At 37.4% G+C, this 19,103-nt stretch overlaps 1 protein-coding gene and 1 pseudogene across 2 annotated transcripts in view; one reads left to right on the top strand and one right to left on the bottom strand.

Moving 5' to 3' along the window:
- Positions 1–3,040: 3,040 nt before the first annotated feature.
- nlgn2b (neuroligin 2b) overlaps positions 3,041–19,103 on the top strand; it is a 60,621-nt gene continuing 44,558 nt past the window's right edge. For both annotated transcript variants that reach the window (XM_033978189.2, XM_033978187.2), the window contains exon 1: positions 3,041–3,767. The gene's annotated coding sequence lies outside the window, so the exon portion shown is untranslated. The remainder of the gene's footprint in view (positions 3,768–19,103) is intronic.
- LOC117382050 (U5 spliceosomal RNA) lies at positions 18,435–18,539 on the bottom strand (annotated as a pseudogene).

Genomic DNA, 19,103 nt, shown 5'->3' with positions numbered 1-19,103 from the left:
CGCGTAGTGTGATGAGATGACCACACGTGACCTGATGTCAACTGCTAGAAAGCTCATTGTAAAAACTGTAAGCTATGTGTCTAAACAGCACTACACTGCACATAAGGAGCTTTTCTGCCTAGCTACATCTGTCACTAAAGTTCAGAGTTGGCACAGCATGCTTCATTTTTCTATAGGTTTAACAATGCATGTACACAGATGGTGGATGCATACCATTAAGTATTGGCAAAAGTGTCTCATCCCAAGTCACTGCAGTGCCACTTTAAACACATTGAAACTAAAAGTAATGATATAAATGGCTGGAGTATTGATTGAATCCCCAGGGAGCACTATTGCTTTGGTCTTATCTTGCAATAGTGTCTATCTGTTAGCTCTGAAGTATATGATTTCCCATGAATATTTAAAAACAAATCCATGTCTGGTTGTAATACATGTGCAGTATGAAAAAGTGCACTCAGAGATAACATTGCGTATAATGAATGCTGGTATTGTTCTACATTACTGCACACAAATAACTCTGATGTAACTCAATAAGGGTGCTCCTAATCGGTAGTGTTAACGTTGTGTTTATTTGAGCTCATTGTGGTTTTATCAGTTGAATGAAACTCTAGTGTAGCTGCACATAAATGAATTAAATCAAACATGTTTCCTCTGTGCACTCCGCTAACAGCCTTTTTACCTGGCTAATGATTACAAGACTGATTTTAGGCTCCTAATGGCCCTAATGACTGATTCTCATATGAGTAATATTAGTGAGCTATGTGGTCTTTGAAAATGTGCTGGTAATTTGTCAATAAGCATCCAAGCAAGAGTCAAGAAAAAATGAGCTCATCATATTGAATTTTCGTACTTGTTTAGAGGTACATTACGCAACTTTTCAGGTGTGTGTGTGTGTTCAGTTACATGTGTTTAAATGCAAAAAAGTGAGTGTGGTCATGTTTTCACAGTTCTGACTTGTTACTTGGTTTGGTAATGTTTGTGTGTCTACTAGGAGATAGACTAATGTCATGCTTTGGAACATTCCAGGCAAAGCAAACCTCTCCATAGTGCATCTTTAATATGGGTTGAGTTTAAAAATAATTGTGGACATGGTTAATGGCCGTTATTGTAGCAAATGAGGTTTTTCTATCAAATGAAGTGGACTTTATCTGATGAATGCGTGCGTCATGGTAGGACACAGTTCAAGCCAGCATAAAGAGATTGATCAAGGCCACAACCACCTTGATGCTCATGAGCCCTACGTAACATGAGCATTTCCACATTGATTTCTATAGGTTGTGGCTGATAAACACAAGTCAAATACATTATACATGCAATTACATCATAAAATAGGAAGCAGCATAAATGTTTACTGAATAAATCAATGTAATGCAGAAGAGACATCCAATCAGGGGCTCAAAACATCACATCGCCCTTTATAATTTCACTTAACAGGAGTTTTGGCACACAACCTATTGAAGTGGAGATGTTCCAGACCCATTTTGTAAAGTGAAGGCTTGGTCTCAACAAAATATAAAAGCCTATAGTAAAACAAAAGTATATGTTCATATGTGGTGATTCAAAGAAAGTGAAAGGTTATAATCTTTAACGTTATGTTTTTCTACTTAAGTTGGTTATTTGATTTTTTTTTTTTTTTTTTTTTAAACAATTGTGAAGGAGTGACATGTATCTGTATATATTTCCAGACAGTACAGTATTACTTTCCTTTGCCATGTGTATTAGTTAGGGACATAGTGAACCACTAACACTTTGTTTTAATGCAAATATACTAAGATCTGATATCTCATGATGACCCTTATGGCTTTTTTTTTGTAATGCTGAGAGCGCTGTGTGTGTGTTTTTATGTGAATGTGTATTGTAAATGTTTGCCAGGATATACTATCAATAGAGCATTGCTGTTCTGTGAATGAGCCTCTTTATTCCAGTCTTGTATTTATCAGTAGGTGGTGAGCTGCTGCCCTTGTTCTAAGCTTCATCTGACCCTTGTGAATTCCCCAAAGAAGGGAATCTCCTCTGAGTATTTAAACATAGCAACTAAAGCCTACATTTCTGCTCTTTCCTGACCTCAAGTTGCAGAAAATGATAGTTTGTGTTGTTAGTATATTTCTATTGCAAACATCGTTAGGGATATTGAATGTAAGTAAGGTCAGGAAGAGTAGCCACTTAAAATGACCACAATCTCCATGCAGTTTATGGTCTTCTGTGTGCGAGTGAACATTGCGTCCTTGAAGGTAATGTTCTGGACTTCATGAAAATGACTGTAGACTGTAACGCCTTGGGCAATATCCATTAGAATAGCTCTTCTAATGGTTTTACGATTTTATTATTTCAGACTTTATTAAATAGCCAGTGCATGGTTAGTTTTTCTTACAATTTCCAGTACAAACTTTTAATGATAACTTTCAGACAATTGTATTTGAGGATATGCTGTTTATTTTCTTTTTCCTTTTCTACGTTTGCCTAATGATTTGAGCATATTCTTCAGAGTCAAATAGCATATTCATGAAAATTGTCTTGATCTTGTTTTATACTGCATTTTTTAGTACTAATAGACACTACCTGAGAAAATAGACTACGATACAAAAGAACTTTTCCAAAACTATGTCCCAAACCATGTCCATTGAACATAACTTAACCACAACAACAACCACAGTCCATAACCAGTCCATGATGCACACAATGCAGCAATCCAGTATTTCCCTGTGCTCCAGATTGCCTCTAAAAGTTCCATGGTGTTGCTTTAAATATCCGTCCTTTGATAGTCGTGTAGTATCCCCTGTGTCTGTCTTGATTTGCTCAAACAAACAAACACAAATAAAACGGTAACCGGGAAAACTACTGCTCTGACGTCAGTGCGTTGCAGTTCCACGTTTGAGCACAATCCCAACGAAATCCCACTGCAGTTTTTTTTTTTTTTTCTTCTCCATCACATGGCGACCTCTTCTTATTGAGTTACGCGTCGCCTCTCCTTGTCATGACAACCGGCTGCGCACTGAAATATTGGTCTCTCGTTGCCTTATATCGCCGCGTGAGTGGATGAGAGACGCACTGAGAGACACGGAGGAGGCAGGGGCTTGTCGCTCCTCCAGACTGCAATCATATCACTGATTCTGAACATTTAAAGCCGTCCTTTTTCCCCAAAACATGCGGCTGTAGCGGAAGATACATCATCCGGTGCTCTAATTCTCTCCAAGTGGAAGAAAAGAGAGAGGGAGAGACGCTTTGAAGACGAGCTGCATTCAAAATCGGACTGGACACCTGATTTTTGCGTCTTGAGTAAGATGTTCGCCTTTTTTAAACCCCCCAAACCCGCTCCGTTTTAAGAGCGATACCGTGGATTATTATTCCCGTCATGAACAAATGAGGGAAGGGGGACGCGTGCTTGCGTTAGTCTTGACGCTATAGCGTTTTATTCCCACAGATTTTTTTTTTCTTCTCTTGCTCGGTTTGAGGTCAACGTTAAAACAAGTGAGTGAAATATCAGCACAGAGCAGGGTGTTGTCAGAGAGAGGGATGACAAGAGGAGGCAGGGGCGGCGGGGGGGCCGTTTGAGGTGTGCTTTTTTGGGGGGAAAAGCCGGATAAAGACGAGGGAAGGTGTACAGCTACTACCGACACACCAGCGACGCCTCCTGAGAAATAATCGCTGGGAGAAATGGCCTAGTTCCGAGCCAAAACCGGTGACCACAGAGAGGATAAGAATCGGATGGACCGGGCATCAGCACCACCATCATCGTCATCCCCATAATCCCGGTGTCTTTTCTAAAGGTAAGCCTGCTGTTAACCACCTCCACCGTGCTCGTTTTTTTTTTTTTTTTTTTTTTGGTGTGTGTGTGTTGCGCAATCGGACACATTGCGCACATCTTTGACGCACTGTCACTATTGGGAGAATGAGGTTTTAATGTAAATCCTCGCGCAGTTCGGTTGCCATAGCACAGCTTTTTTCCCTCCTCCTTTCTGATAAAGAGGAGCCTTCGATTGGCCTTGCCTGTTGATGAGCTGTCACTTAACATGGGGCGTTCAATAAGGTGCTGCTAATGAGCCCTGGATTCGTGTGTTTTAATTGGAACCTGCACATTATATGGAGTGGCTGCTTCTAACAATGTCTCCCCTAAAGTCTTTGAGAGCACCTATTGATTACTGTATTCATGTTTGGTGATTGCCTGACTTCTCAATTATGCTGCACTGATAATCTCCTGTGTAGGCCCCAACTCCAGAAGATGTCCTCTCTGATGGACACAACATTGCATTGGCTACACATACACACACACTCATGCACACACACTCACACACATACATAAAGATGCAGATAGTGAATTAAATGATCCAGGGGAGACGACGCCATTAATATTCAGCACTGGTTGGGCAGCTCTCAGTTAATGGTAGACAACAGGACCTCTGTTCTGACAGGTCAGCGATGAAAAATGGTATGTTTTCATTTTTAGGAAATAAATGAATTTCTATGACATGGATACAGCACCCATAGCCACGCGAGAGTGACATTTAGAAACCCATCAGGAAAAGTAATAACATGCTTTTGTAGACTTTTGCTGAATCTGCCCGTTGCTTGGTGTTGTTGGTGCACTGTGATCCAGATTTGTGGTACACTGCTTTATGTGGCTATGTGGGCAGTGACAGACATGGAGGAAACAAGAGCTGGATACAGGCATGTGGTCAATTGATTTGTTTCAAAGTAAAGTATATTGTGACAAATATTGACCAAAGCATAAAAGAGAAGGATTTAAAGTCAATTCTCTTTTAATTAGAAAACCAGTCTTTCAAAAAAATGCCCCTCAACAGTTCGATAACGTATAGGCCAAGGGATCACTTTATCTCTAAATACAGAATACTCAGTGTACCTCGATCAATGGTGCATCTGTATGGCTTAAATAACTGCCCATTAATGAAAGAGGTGATGCAAGGCGAATATGCAAGAAAATACAAGACCCAAATACCAAAGTATCTGGTGGTGAATTTGCACTTTAAAGGTAATAGCAATGTTCAAGTCTTTCTGCTGCTCTGGGGACCCAGCCTTCAGGGCTCATTAATATCATATGTTTTAAATATCTAAAACATCATTTTCTGTTAAAGCAAGGGGTGATTTGTTAAGATTTATCCACTGAGATATATATATATATATATATATATATATATATATATATATATATATATATATATATATATAAATCACTGATGGGCTAACAATAGCGCATCAACATTCAGCATCAAAGCCAACGTAGCCAAATATATACTGTTCTTTTCTTGTTTCTATTTTACATCTTCTTACAATCAAACAAAACAGTTCTCTCTGCATTACAAATTGAGGGGTGTAAAAGCCTTAAAATGGCACACTTATAGAGAGTGTGTCCTGAGGGTTACCTTAAAGTCCGCTGAGAGTTCTTGCATTTGTGACAGTTTTCAGTGGGACACCCCTCAGCTCTCAGATCAGGAGCATTTGTCACCATGTCATACGTGTGAGTGGGAGCAGCTGGACGTCTGCCATTAGCTTTTCCATAGTGTCACTGCTGTGGGAACATGTGAGGGAAAGTGGATGTAAGTGGATATATTTGTATCCATAATCCATCTGACAGGGTCCATCTGACATTCACATTTTGTTTGTCTAAAATTGTTAAATAGGACATAATAGTTAATTAAAGTCAGGTTTTATGGAGCAAGCGTCTTCTTAAGTATACATAATTTTGTTCCCATGCTCTATTAATTATTACCACTGCCAAGGAGGCCATGATTTTGCAGATGATGTTGGTTAGTCAGTCTGTTGGCAGTCCAATGTATGTGAATCTAGAGTATTTGTATGGCTTTACATCACTGACATCTTAAGGTCAAAGATTCAGAAATAAATTGTGGTTCTCAAACAGTGGTGCAGGTACCACATTCTGTCTCTATAGTTGTATAATTAGACAGACCTGGTTTAGTCCAGATTTAGCTATGGCCCAGTCCTGGTGGTGCTTGGAAATAGGTCTATATCAGCCTCTATCCTTCAATAACTGATAGATCTTAAAACATTGTCCCATCTATTGTTATTGTGAGATTTTCTGTTGCAATATTTCACCCTTAATACTTTGTTTTTTGTGACAGGCAAACTTGGAAAACCCAATAGTGGCATGGTCCTTGGTTTAAGAAGTTTTAGTGGATTTGTTTCCATTGTGGGTTAATTGAATTCAGGATTCACCTGTGAACTAGACAATCTAATAACCTTATTCACTATTTCAAGTTAGAGACTGTAGAATGAGTTCTGAAATGAGGTTCAAATCATTACCTTGTTTTGTGTAATATTCAGATTAAATATAAGTATTCATAATGCTTAAGGCATCCTTTACTGTCCTTGATGTTGATAAATTGTCTTATTTACTTAAATTTTACCCATCATTCAAACCCGCTGGGACAAGCTGGACTACAAATGGAGAATTTGCCTATTGTGCATGTTTTTGGACTGACGGAGGATACAACAAAAAAACATATAAACTAGGGCTGAAACAAGTTAATTGGTTAATTGCAACTAACTCATTATTGACACAATTGCCAACTAATTTAGTATTCATTCAATTAATCGTTTTCTGAACTATATACAGACTCCAAAACATGCCATTTGGTGACAGAAGATGTTTTATTACTTAGACAAAGAAGTAATTATCCCAAATTGAAAACAAGAAATGTGTTAATTTTGGGTGTTTTTTTAATGAAAGTGTGAAAACATATTATATAAAGACGTTTTATCTACTGGCATCACTTTAGCTTCATCTCGGACAAAGTTTTAAAAATCTCATATTCACAGGTCTTTCAAATCTAAACTAATTGATTAATTGAAAGGAAAATTGCCAGATTAAGTGATTACTAAAATAATGGTTAGTTGCAGGCCTAATATAAACTCCACATGGCAACCCACACTGCCTGGGAATCTAACTATTTTGCTGGAAAGATTGCCAAACCACAGAGCCTCCATGTCTTATGTATTATTGTACTTTTCTGTAACGTGTTGCTGCTGTGTGAAACCAAGACAATAGAAAACCTCTTGACAAATATAGCAGAAAGTAGCAGAATCCTCATGCTGTTGCTATCTATATCCCCATACATTTTGTCACCTTCTGTCCAGGCGAGTATCTCATATAGCACCTATCTTCCCCATCTGTTGGAGCAGAGTGCACACTGTAGCAGGTTTTCTAGGTGTGTGCGGACCATCATTTTTACGCAGAGATGTCGTGAGGGAGAGAATCGCGAGGTTAAAACGACCCAGCTCTTAGTCACGTTTGGATCGGGGAGAGTAAAGCAGGAAGAGAGCTTGACCTGGCCCATTATCTGTCTGCGAAGCTTTGGGGATGGAAGAAGAACTAAATGCCATGGTAACTGCATTGTGTAACATCCTTTTAAGAATAGCATGTAACAGTCATCCGTGAGACCTTGTAACTGCCATTTTGTCTCAAGCATAACTCACCAAACAACACTGACATTCTTGGAAAATCTTGTTTTGTACGCAAGCTTGCAAAAAACCCATTAAAAGTTGAGACTTTCTTATATAGCTGGATGCTTCAGTTCACCAGATATCCTCCATTAGCGAGTGAGTTATTTCCCTTTTTTTGTGATATTAAAGGAGCTCTGACCGAAGCCATCATTAAAACATGCGGCATAGTCTTTTAAAGGATTCTTTCAAGCCGTGCTAGTGAGTCATGGAGTACACTAATTATAAGTCACCATGCACATGTTAGCCTAGCTGCCGTTTTTCCTCAAAGGTGTGGGCAGTTTTGAAAGAAATGGCTGCTAAGGGTGAATGTATGGAAGGCCATTACGGAATGACACAACATTGGCTGCGGCTATAATTCCAGCAAGTCATTGGAAATCTTTAGCGCATTAGCATTGTATCGGTAAACATCAAGGCTGAAAATATTGGTCAGATAAATATTGCAATACCAGAGTTGCGTTTTGCATTTTGTTTGCGTTAGAAAATATTGATTCATGGGAAATTTGCAACATTTCAAGAAGATATTTTGCAATGGAATCAAATATGCAACTGTGATACATTGATGCTTTCTTTAAAGTGAATCTGTAGTGAATCTGAATTAATTCATTTTATTATAATTCCATAAACTACCGGTAATAATAATAATAATAATAATAATAATAATAATAATAATAATAATAATAGTAGTAATAATAATAATAGTAGTAGTAATAATAATAATAATAATAATAATAATCTGGAGATCATTTGGCCATTACTGTAAGTACTTTGGATTTAGGTTTTACCCCAAATATGCAAAAATGTTTTGATATCTGGTACATTTGAGTGAACATTAATTCCAGTAGTTTACATCTTGAAACCTCCACTTGTTTACTATTTTATGTACATGTAGATAAAATGCTCTTAACTGAGTTGTGAGGACATTATATGAACTATATATGTTCCATGATTGGGATAACAATACTATTTTTACTGTTAGTATAGTGTAATTAGAGTTTGATTATCAACAACATATAATTAATATAAAGAGATTTCAAAAAGCTTGTATATTTCAACTGTATCGTAATTACTGATTACTACTCAGCACTACTACGACATAGACCACAAGGTTGTGAGACACAAAGTGGTACAACAGGAATTATTTATATAGCTGACATATGCCGAGCTCTGCAGTGTCCAAACACAGTCTGAATATAATTGGCAATAGAAACAATACTACCTGGCAGAAACAATATGATGTATTCATTGAACACTTGTTAAAATGTGTTCTGTCAGTCGAATGAGGTACACTGACAAATTATTTAAACCAGCACTGGCCATCTCTGGTTAAACATTGTCAACAACTTAATTGTGTTTAATGGACTTCAAAAATGTCCAACTGGCAATTCATCAGTTTGGAATACAAAGCCCTCGTCTGATTACTGATTGGCTGGCCAGAGAGAAACCTCCACTCCACCAGTGTCTTTTTCACTTTATTTCTCAAGCACTGCCCAGATCTTGCCACACAAATAGAGTTTGTTTTTTTTGCTGTGGACAAACTGTAGCATCCTCAATATTCTTTGTCCATTCCAGTTCCATCCCACACCAATCTGCGCCTATCGGTCAGTGTTACTTGTTCATTAAAAATGATGGCGGCTCAAACAGCTTCCGAATGCCGGACCTACTGGATTTTATGAAGGGTATTACTTTGAGTTTGAAGGCTGTAAAACTTAATGGTTATCAGCAGAGTAAAGGTGGACCACAGGTTTATAGGTGGCAGCAGCTGGTTGGCCGCAGCACATAGACCAAAATGTCTAACTGACCAGGATAATGAAAGTCTCCAATTAACTCAATTTAGAGAACCAACCTGGCACTTTGTATTTTCTATCAATTTGTATTTTGATTTTTTTTTTTCTATTGGTTAATTCATGCATGCCAGGATTCCTTAAAAAAAAAAAAAAAAAAGGTAAGTAGGGATATGCAATCGATTGAATATTAATCAAGGTTGAGATAATTAATTAATTTGTAATCCTCAATGATATTCCTGGATCACAGCTATTCCTCAATCCGTAAAAGCATGTGACTTGGAGATCAGATAAAAAGTCTGTATTGTTCATGTTTAGGAAAGTATTATTTTAAGAAGGTCAAATGTTTTCATTTGATTTAAATTAAGAGGTTTATTTTTTTTTTATTGAGAAACAATATACTTCTTCCTGATTCACCTCATTTTTACATCGTGCCACTTTTAGTTTTACCAGACATGTCGTGACCAAGACTATTCTATCTATTCTAATGAGTAGTCCTCTCTAGTTGTTTTGCAGCGTTTTTGGATCTAGGCAAAATATAGCACTCAGAAGTGACAGTGGAGGAGAAGCAGCAGTGACATGGAGAAGTGAGAATGAGCACACACATTATCAGAGCGTCGTAATTGCCTTGTTTTGATCTGATGGCTGATAGCTGATTGGACCGATGAGGAGATAGAGGTGATACTGATCAGAAGATAGACTGCAGAAGAACACAGGGACACACCTCAACAAGTACTTTTTCCTTGTATAGTAATGCATGCCTTAAATATTCTGTCAGTTTGTCTGTTTGGCTGCATCTATAGCAGTGTTGTCACGATACTATGAGTTTAAACTCAATTTTTGTTTGTAAGAAAAAGGCTTGATATTTGATTTCAATATCGCGAAGAACTGTGTTATTTTCAGCACAAAATAAAGGCAGTTTTATTAATTTTACCATGTGGTCTTGTGTTAATTCTGATCAACAAGTCAAGACTACTTTTTTTTTTCTTTCTTTTTTTTTCCTTCAATACTTTCAAATCTAGTGTCTAGTTTCAGTACTTTATTTATTTATTTTTTTTTAGCGTCAATTAGTCTCTGTGTTGATATTTTTTTGTCTGACATTACAAATACATCATCATTACAAATTATTTTATTTATTTTAATTGATTAAAGGTGCACTGTGTAACTTTTCTGGTGGAGGGTCCGCCTTCGCTTATCTCCATGATGTTATCGCTTTGTCCGGAATGTTCCACAATATGACATTAATGAAATATATCTTGCATTTATTCAATTACAGGTGTTTTTATTTCTCAAAACTACCGCAAAAACCTGCATTATTACTGTACACGGATCCACATCCACAGATCTGACCTGTAACTTGGCCTGGTGATGTGGCCTGCTTGTCTCCATGGAGATAGCTAAATTAAATGCCATACTCTAGGACATTTCAGGAAAAAAAACAAAAAAAACAGCATGAAGTTAAGCAGGTGGTGGATCTTTGACCAGAAAAGTTACACAGTGCACCTTTAAGTAAGTAAGTAAGTCTGATTTGATTTTAAACATTATAAGTGATCAGTATGAGCTGCAATATTACGTGTGTGGATTTTTTATTTATTTATTAATTTTTTTTATATATATAGAATTTCAATATTTTTCCGAAATGTCACAGTAGATTTATTTTCCAGCCCAAATAGATTCCATTTGCCACCTCAATAAATAACACACTTTAGCTAGTTCTTGCTTTTTGTCCTCTTTGAAAAGGTGTGCAAACTTTGTCAGGGCCTATTATAAGATGCCGGTGTGTGAATGTATAATGCATGACACACACAGCAGTGAATGTAGCATATGAATTTGTAAAACCAGATTTGTACCGCCGCAATAAAGAATTTAGCAAGTGGTGACAGATGTGTTGTCTGTGGAAAAGAAAAATATCAGGTTAGCACTGCAAAGTCTGCTCTTTATAAATTGTGTGTTTTTTGCCCAGTGCGCTCTTGTGTTGTTGTGAGCAGTTGTTGTGTTTGACTAATAATAATTTGGAGGATTCCCACAGAAGGTGAGAGAGGCTATTATAATTCAGCTGCTGTTTGTGTGCTGGTGGCATGTGTTGACTTGCGTGGCAAAGTAAACTGCGTATATTTACTGCTATGAATGATTATCCCGAGTCAATAGACCCCCAAAATGAGATAACAGGTTGGGCATGTGATTTGTTTTCCATAGCTGGAATAGGTAATATCCTCTTTGATTTGTTTGAATGGGTGCATCATTTTAACAAACTGTTTAACAAACTGTATGATATTGTCTGATCCAGTATTTGTGGGTGTGGTTACTTGAAACTTGAATAACAGTTTTGCACCAAAAAAAAGTTTTTTTTTTACTTTAAAGGACACATATTATGCTATTTTCCAATCTCTGTTATAATTGTTTCCTCATTAAAAACAGACCTGGAGTTGTATTTTGTTTCATTCACACGTTTAACACCCAAATTCTGTATATTTAATCTGAGTTCTTCTCTCAAAAGGAAAAAAAAACTCTGTTCCACTTTGTGATGTCATGTGGTGATACAGGAAGTGCTCCACTGTGTTTTTAAACTCCATACACTTTCACTAGAATTATTTTTGATAATTTCAGCCCTGGAATTTCATCTGTTCTGAACAAAAGGTAAAAGGTAGTTGTTAACTTGAAAACTACCACATCATGACATCATAAGGTGGAACAGAGCATTTTAAACTTCTCTAGGTATTTATTTTTAATGAGGTAATGACATTCTAACATGGTTTAAAGTTCACAAGAGTCAATTTTGTGTAATATAGAACCTCTAAGAGAGAAGAATCTGTATTAATATGTAATTAAGCAATTTTCTAGTTGTGTCATGTATTTCTTCATTCATCTTCTGCTATGTGGTATTGCAGGTAATGGTTGCTATCCAAGTTAATTCAGAGAAACTACTAGTTAAAACAGGTTCCAAACAATTCACACATTCTTTCACTAATGCCAGTTTAGACTTTTCGCCCCAAATGAATCCCCATTGAACAGTCATGTCATTTCCCACAACACATAATGAGTAGCATTGTGGCCAGACCCTGCCTTATTAGTGGTTGTAGCCAAGCAGCAGGGTCAGGGAAGGACTATAAACTTTGTGCACATACCTGTTGAAATGTAATGATAATACAGTTTGTAGAAGTTCTCATTCATTCTGAACAAAATTGTCAAAATTTACAAATAAACCATTTTAGTTTAACCCTGTTTTTTTCTGCTGTACTTGCATGATACTTTCACTTCTGTTATTATTAACGACTAACACACGACATATTTAGATCACCATGTTATCTTTTACTGTTTTAAATGTTATTCACAGAAAACAACATATTAACATGTTTAATACATTTCAGTGTTATTTTTGACTCTCTGGGTCTCCCCTCCCTTTGCTCTCTGCATTAAGTCACACCCCCTTCAGAGCGCTATCACAACACAATCAGTGTGCACCCTGCTAATCAAACTACTGCACATCAGATTGAGTTTGTCCAGTCATTGTGTACAGTTTTAAATCATGCTTCTGTCCATCTAAGGAGAATGCTTGTGGGCTGAGCATTGCACAGAATAAGTAAGGAGAGTTTGATTAGGGCCCAGGAGAGGTTGCTAAAATACTCAAACATGTATGGATAACACCTCTTCAGGCATGTTTTTTGATGAGGGAGCAACATTATAACATGGCACAAAAAAAAGAAAAGGTTTTTTGCATAGTACGCCCTCTTTAAGGCCAAAATACACCATGGGTCAAGAGCAAGTTCACTGGTTAATCATTAGAACATTAAATATAAACATTGAACATTACGTAACAAAGTCCAACAAGTCAATTTTATCATCCTATCTAACCTCATGGTTCAAGGCACTCTCTGATCGCAATTAGATTTTTCTGACCTTGTTGGAAACTAAAGGCACCATTACTTTATTTTTCTAATGCAGCAGAAGTTATTAAAGCAGAATGGATTTTTGTCTTCGGGCTGAGCTGATTTTAATGCTGTATGACTCTTCTTCTTGTCCAAACAAGTAAACAAAAGCCCAAGTGCACAGTTGTTTTGTTATTCTCGGGATCCCTGTCGATACAGCTGCGTTTTACATATAGAGTGAATTTGGTTAGTTTATTCTGGGAGAAAAGAGGGTCGTGTACTGCCATAGAGAGGATAAAAAACACTACGCAGGTTATCCCAGCTTCTGAAAACATTTAAATTATTCATTTGTTTAGATACTCCACAGTGCATTACCACAGCAATCTGGAGTGGGAATCCAGTGGTGACAAGGACACAAACCAAACCCGATAAACAGAGCAGTGTTTAGGATCTTTAAGGTTACCACACTGTCGTCTTTAAGTGGGACAAGGATTCAGACTGACACAGCCAGACAGTAATATGTTGATGTAATAATATCAAAAATAACTTGGAGCATCTGCAGTCCAACAGCTAAAATTAATCACATTCTACTTTCCACTTCCTCTCACAATATTTTCAACTCAGTGGAGCCGGCTCATTGTACCTCTTAAGCCTGTCATGCATGATATACTCTGTGTGGGACAATTAAACATTTTACTTCACTATAAAAGATAGCAGGGACGTGCAGGCTTTTGGTGGATACATTTTGCAAAAATGTTCCTAGTTTGATGTGGATTTTATTCGGCCTGACACTCGCTCCACTCTGACGCAACACTCTCTGCTTTAAAGGTGCAATGTTACTTTTCTGTTGGCCTAACTGCATCTCTTTTCTTGATGGAGATAACTTTGATTTGCCCGGAATGTTCCACAGTATAGCGTTAAACTTATCCATCTTGTTTTTGTTTGTTTTTTAATTACAGGTGCTTTTATTGCTACAAAATTACCTTGTAAAACATTAATTTTAACTGTGAGTGTGGTCACATCTCCACAGATCTGATTTCTACTTGGAATGGTGGCATTTCCATGGAGCTACAGTAGATACGTTTAATGCTATGCTGTGGAACATTACAGGCAAAGCAATAACATTGTGTTGATAAGCAGGTGGCTCAAACCTCCACCAGAAAATGTATACAGCGCACCTTTAATGGCTCATAATAACTCATACAGTACACATAGTTTGTAATGAAATGCATGTTACATACATCACCCACACAGAAGACAAAGAGAATACCTCCATAACCACCTCCCTGTATTCTTCTGTATTCTATATTCACAAATAAACAAACACTTAACCACACAAAGCCTGTTATTCTGACGTTTCAACTTTATGATTCACCAATTTTAACAAATACTTTTTAACTGTACTCTGCCTGCCACCTCTTTGTCTCATCTGCGAATAACAAGTGCCATTAATAGAACACAGTTTCCACTTTTGAGTCGTTTCATCTTAAATCCCACCTCATCCCACTCTGCTGTGACTGCAGCTGCCTCCCTCCTCTCCCCATCACGGCTGTGACTGCTCTGTCACCCGTATATGACATCTCCAGTCCCATTCACACTCACATGATCTTATATAATAACCTGACAGGTGCGATTGACATTAGTCTATCTGCCACTGACTCTGTGGGTGATCCCAATACTGCCCTACAGGCGGTACAGCCATCCAAATGTAATGGAGAGTGGTGTTACTGGTGCCAAAGACCTGTTCATTACTGTCACCTGGTCGAATGTTTTTGTTGTTGTTTTTTTTCCAGGTGTTTTTTGTGTTTGTTTGTTTGTGTGTTACAATGTCTATAATGAACATTTTCAAGTTAATATTGAAACTCTTTGTGCCATGTTTCTTAGAGCAGATGAAACAACTGACGTATTGATACTGAAAATAATAATAATAATAATAATAATAATAATAATAATAATAATAATAATAATAATAATAATAATAATAATAATAAAATAAATCATATTAACAGGAGAAAACTGGACCTATACTGAACAGTTTTAAAAATACTTCTGGACTGTATCAGAATCGGTGGAAGAGCATATGAAAAGCTCAATAGCAGAAACAGATCTCCATTTTGGAAAATTGCCAAAATGTAGTGGATTTTATCAAGAAAGGATGAAATAATATGTTCATAGCTGTAAAACAGATTTGCCTTTTGAAAATTTAACTATGCTAAGAGTAAACTATGACTGAAAGACATCTTGCGTATTAACCCAAATTTTCCTCAAAACAAATGTGCAGAAATAGCTCAGTAACCAAGGCTTCATTATTACACTATCCCGCAGTTATATCATGCTTGTTTTTGTTTCATTTTATTTATTTATTAAATGTTGCTCATTCAACATTAACAATATTAAAAATGGCCCAATTTTATGTTCATACTTGAGCACATTTTGCTGAAAGTGTTGATGTCATTGCAGATGGTCAAATCAGTAAAACTAAGGTCATTGATAGAAGTCCTTTGTTTAATGGCGCCATCTGTTATAAAACTCTAAATATAGCTCACGAAATAAAACACCAATTTATTTACCTTTTTATGATATTATCACCACTCTCGGGAGGTGTTCCGGGCATGTCCCAGCAGGAGGAGGCCCCGGGGTAGACCCAGGACACGCTGGAGGGAGTATGTCTGTCGGCTGGCCTGAGAACGCCTTGGGGTCCCACCGGGGGAGCTGGAGGATGTGTCTTGGGGTGAGGGAAGTCTGGGAATCCCTGCTTACACTGCTGCCCCTGTGACCCGGTCCCACATAAACAGAAGAAAATGATTATCTCATCTTAGCTGTAATAAAATACAGTTTGGTCCTATAATAATGGCTATTTTCTTAATGTACCGGACACAAAATCTTAATTATTCTGTTGGTCAGTTGTTTTAGCTATACATGTTACTTAAATATTGTAAGTGTGTCCATGTTCAGCAGTGAAAGACTATCCAAAGTATATTTTAAGACCCATGTGATTGGATTTCCTTCGTATGACATTAGTTAATGGAGCTTAATTTTCCTCCCAACATTAAAACTATTATTTGAAAACCAGGTTAGTTTTAGGTTAAAGGTCTTTTTGTGCGTCGCTTGGACTTAATGTCACAAATGAGCAGATGTAGCATTAGAAATAATATAATCTGACCACACATCAAGGCATTTATCTGTCTATAAGTCTATTTGATGTGTAATTAGGGATGTCACAATAGATCTTTGTAAGAAGAAAGACCTCAGTGTTATGATTATTCAGTATTATTCTCACCATGAGCAAACAACAGTGAAATATGTCTTTTCTTTCATTGTCTAATATGTTGCCATTATTTTTTGTATGTTACCAGCTTTATGTAACCGAACTTTCTGACTGAGAAAGTAAAGCTAATGTGACATAAAGAAGCACTTTGCATTTAAGGTACATTTTTAGAGTATTAGATTGAATTGAACTGACTTACCACTTTATAATAACCTTAATTAGCCTTAATAATGCACGGACTGAGACTTAATTAAAAATGAACTCATAGTTTCAAGAATGATATAATTATAGAATATAAAGTGGTTGCAAATTATGTCATTTCATTCCAATACTAAAGTGTTACTCTTAATTTTGCCACTGAGTTACTGTATCCCGGGACAGTTATTTTTTACATTTGGTGGTATTCAGAATACTGTTACTTTTCTAAATTAAAAGGACTGCATAGCGGTACTTTGTCACGCATTTTTGGCTTTGAACTGCACGGTATTAGTGAGAAAAATAGAAAACGCAGATCTTGCAGTGTACAAGTGCGATTTTTCATCTCTAATTGGACATAAATTAATGCATAACAAACAGTGCAACAAAAATAAAGCTGTTTGTAATTATATGTCATGTTTTCTGCACTCTAATATAATGCAACTCAGTGTAAAAGTATTCCAAGTATTCTGAATACAGTACTCTAATTGGCCCAGGTAATGGAATAAGTACAAAATACATTTTAATTAGGGTATTCAGTATTCTGTAACTAAATACATTTTCACAGTATTCTTCTCATCACTCACTACAATTATAGTGAGATCTAAATAATCAAAAATATCCAAATAATCTTGCCATTCCTATGTGCAGTTGCTTTGTCTGCAGCCATCTTTGAGCAAAAGCTTTAAGAAAGAGATGAGCTATAACTTGACATTCAGCAGACCACTTAACCATGGATGTCATCCTTTCTCCCCGCACCTGCCTCTATTTTAGCTCTGCTCACTACCTCTGCACTTCTCCCTATGCTCTCTCTCCCACTTTTCCTTTTGACCTCACATGTTACCGTATTTCACCTACTTTTCACCACTTTACGTTGTCCACAAGTCTTCCGGGCCATATTTTCTAGCATAAAAACCCAGCTACTACACTTGGATACCCAGCAGATGACAACAAGCCGTAATGAATTGGTTAACCTTGCACAGTGTGAGCCTAATAGTCACTACACGCCCTTTTCCAGAAGCATGATAGCAAATTTTATTACCTGTCCAGAGATTAATGGCACACTTAGCAAGTTCTTCAGTGCACCGTCTTTAAAACAAGATTGGCCGAGATGACGTCAAAGCTGGAGGATATTTTGGTGCTCGTGGCTTTGGTGTCGTCACATCTGAGTGATCACATTTTGAAGTAGGCTGCAGTGCTGTCAGGCCCACGGCTACATCCAGTGTATCCTGTCTGCCCCAGTGCATCCTGAAGTCCTCGGGCTCTCCTCCCTCGCCCGGGATGTGGAGCAGAGCAGAGGAAAGGTGTTTTACCCGGGGGTCTTATGTGTAATGCGGAGGTCTCCAGAGCATTAGGGACTTAAAGGGCCACTACGGCAGAATATCAGAATGTTAGACAATAAAACAGCGACTGTATTTGGTTGTCACATATTTAAATTGTTATTTATCTGATATTCCTTTATTTTATTTTCTAATTGGGCATTATTTGGTTGTGTTTTTTTTCTGTCTGTTTAGATATATTGATTTTAGTCTGTAATCATAAATAGCCTTTCTTTACATCTACCTTTGTGCTTTATACAGAATGAATGGTTATTATATATAGTAATAAAAAATAAAATATGTGATAATATTGTTATTTTTGACAGCAATGTTTAATGGAGTGCAGATGCAAACCTGTTCCAAAGCCCTTACCTTAACCAAAATACCAGTCCATAAACCTGATCCTACCATACAAAAATAAACAATAGCCAGGATAGACACCAATGCAAAGTTACTGTTGTGTGGCATAACTGTATTCAGAAAAATACTGCAAAAGAATCCAGATTAATTGCTTCATTGAGTCAGAATTCATCCCCAAGGGGAAACTCTTTTTGGATAATCTCTTATTGTTCCTCTCCACAGAAATCTTTAGTAAAAGGAAAAAGATTTGTACGATCTGAAGAGAAACAAGAGTGAATTGAAATTTACATTTTTAATCACAGACACACAAAATATAGTGGCTTTATAACACACTGACACAATTATGCCATTTTTACTCCAACTTTCATAAACAGACGTCACTATTGGACTGTGCTTTCTCGCATTAGCCTATGAGCTGGAGGCCATGCAGCTGCAGTGCTCTCTCAGACCCTGCATCACCATCAGACACCTATACACGCCAATGCACAGCCGCAGCTATTTCATCACCTACATTGTCACTAATTAGTCCGACACCAGATACTGTGTACACAACAGCGTGACACATTTTAGCACTCCCAGTTAGCAAACAAACCAGTTCTGGCTAACTGTTAAATTGCTACTGGCGCTAGTGGTTATCTGGCTTTCAATCTGGCTTGGGTTGTTGATGCTAGTCCACTGGAGGGAAGCCCATAAATCACAATTTCACCTGTCCTGTGGTTTGGTCCTATCCAAGATAAAAGTGTGGCCATGCGATCTACAGGTGTGAACGCGACGGAGCAGTGTTTACCACCAGCGACATATTGATTTCCTGGTCTTCTGCTGACACTGATGGAAACCC

Source organism: Periophthalmus magnuspinnatus, chromosome 14 (genome assembly GCF_009829125.3).
Source record: "Periophthalmus magnuspinnatus isolate fPerMag1 chromosome 14, fPerMag1.2.pri, whole genome shotgun sequence".
NCBI classification, from domain to species: Eukaryota; Metazoa; Chordata; class Actinopteri; order Gobiiformes; family Gobiidae; genus Periophthalmus; species Periophthalmus magnuspinnatus.
Note: the sequence above shows the minus strand (reverse complement) of the source record. Positions and strands in the feature narration are given on the sequence as shown.